The sequence below is a fragment of the Tupaia chinensis genome, unplaced genomic scaffold (assembly GCF_000334495.1).
Source record: "Tupaia chinensis unplaced genomic scaffold, TupChi_1.0 Scaffold000066_1, whole genome shotgun sequence".
Classification (NCBI taxonomy): domain Eukaryota; kingdom Metazoa; phylum Chordata; class Mammalia; order Scandentia; family Tupaiidae; genus Tupaia; species Tupaia belangeri.
The window spans coordinates 2035358-2039541 of NW_006159525.1; positions in this window are offsets into that span (position 1 = coordinate 2035358).

Genomic DNA, 4184 nt, shown 5'->3' on the forward strand with positions numbered 1-4184 from the left:
AGCACGCAGGGGAGGCCGGCGCCCTGGCCCGCCACGCGGGGAGGGCTCAGGTGTAGACGGTCTTCATCACCCGCCCGCAGCACTGGTGCCCGCTGTACGGCCAGGACATGCACGGTGGATCCTCAGGGGCACAGTCCAGGCTCAGGGCACAGCTGCCAGAGCAGAAAGACATGGTTCAAGTCCCAGCTCTGCTGGATCCTAGCTGAGTGGCCTTGGCACCTCGCTCGCCTTCTCCAAGCCTGTTTCCACCCCCGGGAAGTGGGCCACGCTTGGAGCTGGAGATGGGGTGCTGTGTAGTGCCTGCTCCCCTGCACAGAGCCCTCTGCGACACAGAGCCCTCCACGACAGGCACTGTTTCTCTTTGGGGATCCTTGGTGTCCCGGCTGCTGAGGAAGGCTGGTGGGGAGGGCTGTGTGAGGGTCCCCAGAGGCAAGGTGCCAGGGCGCTCTTCCACCGGGACAGGGTCTGCGCAGCTGCAGGGGGCAGGGGCGGGTTGCAGTTTGTCCGGCAGCTGGACCCTGGCCTGTCCCTCACTGCTGGCCCTGCCGGGGGCGGGGGCAGGTTGCAGCTTGGTTGGCAGCTGGACCCTGGCCTGTCCCTCACAGCCGGACCTGCCACGGGTGGGTTGCAGCTTGTCCGGCAGCTGGACCCTGGCCTGTCCCTCACTGCTGGCCCTGCCGGGGGCGGGTTGCAGCTTGTCCGGCAGCTGAATCCTGGCCTGTCCCTCACTGCTGGCCCTGCCGGGGGCGGGTTGCAGCTTGTCCGGCAGCTGGACCCTGGCCTGTCCCTCACAGCTGGCCCTGCCGGGGGTGGGTTGCAGCTTGTCTGGCAGCTGGACCCTGGTCTGTTCCTCACTGCTGGCCCTGCTAGGGGTGGGGGCGGGTTGCAGCTTGTCCGGCAGCTGGACCCTGACCTGTCCCTCACGGCTGGCCCTTTTGTGATACAGACGGCTGTGGCTGTAGGCCCGTGGTGTTCCAGCCAGGGCCTGGGGCTTTTGTTCTGAGCAGATCCTGGGGAGGGGATCCGGTGCTTCCTAGCCAGCCCAGGGGACCCCTCCTGGGGGGTCAGGGGTGAACAGGAACCCCAAGTCTGGAGGATGCGTTCCTGTGGACAATGGGAACCCCAGGGCCCCTGCCTGGGGTGATTGGGAAAGCACTGGCAGGCGGGGGCTCATCCTGCTGGCATCTGGGGGTCACCTCCCTGGGTCCACACTGGGTCACACTCACCAGTGGCTTCCTGGCCAGGCCCCATGGGGTCGCCGGCCCCTCCCCTATCCTCTAGCAAGCTCCAGCTACGCAGTCTCTCAGAGTTTTCCCTCTGCCCCAGTGCTCTGCCCATCAGCAAGGCCAATCTTGAGGGCTTGGCTAACAGGGTCTATCGTGAGGCTATGAAGCCTTTGCTCAGGGACAAGGCTCTGGTCTGAATTCTGTTTTTTAGAGAGGTTTTTGCTATAGGGCATGTGTGTACACCAGGCAGAGAGAGAGAGAAAAAAGCAAGAAATCACCCCACAAGGGGGATGGCCACGCCACAGTCCCTTTTCCTCCATTCTCCTCTAGGGATTTTGGGCGTGCACGCATATGCACCCAATAGAAGTTTGAAGCCGCCGGGTCCAGGACTTGAACTGTAGTCAGCCATGTGGGAGTCCAGCGATGTAACCATTACGCCATCTGCTGGTCCCGACACTGGTCCAAATTCTGTGCATGTAACAGTATATTCTTTTTCTTATAGACTGCCCCAAATGGTCCGAACTCCACATCATGAAAAACTAGGATCTGTCCTCAGGGGCCTCAGGGGCAGGAAGATGTCCCCCGATACAGCCTATTAGGGCAGGCTTCATGTTAGTATCATCTGGAAGCATTTAAAAGGATACCAACCCCAGGACCTTCTCCCAGAGACAGGGTCCTGAGTGGGGCTCCCCAGAGCCCAGGGCTGAGTGGCCTGATGGCTGGGGGTGCTCTGGAGTGGAGTGTACATAATCCTCATCACGGGCCCTGTAGACACATGTGGGCTTGGGTGGGTTAGAGCCAGCAGGCGAGGACGCTAAGGGTGTTCCTCTGGGCCAGGGAAAGCCCTAGATCCTCAGAACCGGGGGGTGGAAGGACGGGGGAGATGCAGAAGCCGCCGCAGGGCAGAGGGCAGACCGGATGAACTCGGCCGCGGAGCCGGCCCTTCTTGAACTTCTCCTTCAGACCTGGCCCTCACTGCTTGTTCCACTTCCTGTCCTAAAAGGCTGTGAGGACCAGAGAGGGTGAGTGAACTGCCCAAGGTTACGCAGCCGGGAGGAAAGGAATTCAGGTTCAAACTCAGTTGTCCGACTAAACACCTGTGCTCTCTGGCAAGCTGCGTCAGGATGGAGATGGAGTCCGTCCACCTTCCATCCACGCATCCCCGACTCCCGCCCTCCACCTCTCCACCCACTCCTCTGCTTTTCCCTCTGCCCTTCCAGCCCCTGCTCCTCACTGCTGCTACACGAAGGTCCCCAGCGCAACGTAGAGGGGATGAAGCACGCGCACCTCACGTGGTCCCTACTTTCTCCCCCACCTGACGCCCCCCAGGCTCCCAACTGGCAAACCTAAACGCCCGCCCGGGCTTAGGGAGCGGTGCAATAAAAGAGCACGTGGTCACCGTGAGGGAGGAGGGCCCAGCTCGCCGGCCAGCGGGTTTGTGGCCGCTGTCTTCACACGACACTGCACAACGGCTCCAGTGCCAGCAAGCACACGCCACTGCACGGCTCCTTGTGGCCGAGGGCCTTTGTCCTCGCGGGTGTCCCACAGTCCGTGTCACCATCTCCTCTGGCAGAGTGCAGGGTCAGGCCCCCCGGGCTGGACCCAGCTCTGCCAGCTGCTGTGTGGCAGGGACAGGCTTGCTGGCTGCCTCGAGCCTCGGTGTCTACATCTCTGAGAGGGCTGTTGCGTGGAGTCACCGAGGCGGCATGGGTGCGTGGTGGGCACAGGGTCTGGCATGAGCCAGGTGCCTGACAGGTGAGGGCGTCTGTCCTGCTCACCGCAGTGAAGGCCCCCAGCCTGGTTATCTTGCAGGTATTACTAAACCTCAGCTGGAGATTCAGCACCGGGGCTGGACCAAGGCCTTCATGTGCCACTCCCTCCACTGGGGCCCATGGGAGTGAAGTGGCCTTTTGCGATGGTCACCTTCCCTTGGCTCAGGGTTTCTGCTCGTGAGCTGGGCAGGCCATCCCAGGGTGTGCTGACTGCTGGCTGGTGGGGCAGTGGGGCCCGGGGTGGAGGAGGGGGAGGCAAGCCAGTCTGTGGCCTGCAATGCTCCGGGACAGGCCCACGCCTGCTGACTGCTCTGGGGGACAGCTGCCCAGGGACAGACGTGAGAGTGAGGACATAGGCCAGACGGCTCAGACCAGGAGGGCCACGGGGAACCTCCAGGTGGCACTGGGGCCAGAGGAAAGAGAGGTGGCGGGGGTCAGAGAAACAGCGTTAGAGGCCTCGCCGAGTAACTGGGGTTTACTGCAGGGCAATGGGGAACCACAGGGGGCTTTTTCTCCAGGGAACAGCAGGTACTGACTGACGTCTTCAAAGGAGTGGGTTACCACAGACGGGCAGGAACTAGTCAGAGAAAGCGGGTCGCTCCCCAGAGGCCGATGACACAGCAAGGACCAGGCTCAGCCGGACGTGGGGTGTGGACACAGAAGCCTCACGCAGGCCAATGCCAAGCTCCCCGCGGTCTCCGCTGCCCAGCCCCACCAGCCTGCACAGTGACAAAGCTGCCGGCAGGTGCCCCCCTTAGCACCTGGTCTGTTTCCCACCCCGCTGCTCTTTAAACACCTGCAGGCCCTGTAACTACATCGCATCCCCTTTATGCCGAACCTTCTCCCGGCAGTGTTTCCTAACTTCGGGGGAAGCCCTTTATCCAGACTCTAACAACGCCCCTGTCACACAGGGAAGCCAGCGGGAGGGGCCCGGGATCCCTGCTCAGTGGTTCTAGGGGACTGGGCTCAGCTGTCTGTGGCATGCTACACCCCAGGTCATGCTACACCCCGGTGTGCACCCCAGGGCTTTGGGGAGCAGGCAGGGCATGGGGCTGATAAGGAGAGGCAGGCACTTATCGGTCCACCCAGAGGCAGGGGGGTATCTGGAGGGCCAGGTGCACCCACGCCATGCCCAGTGCAACGCCAGCCTCAGGCAGCTGGTGGCTGCCCTATTCCTGCTCTAACT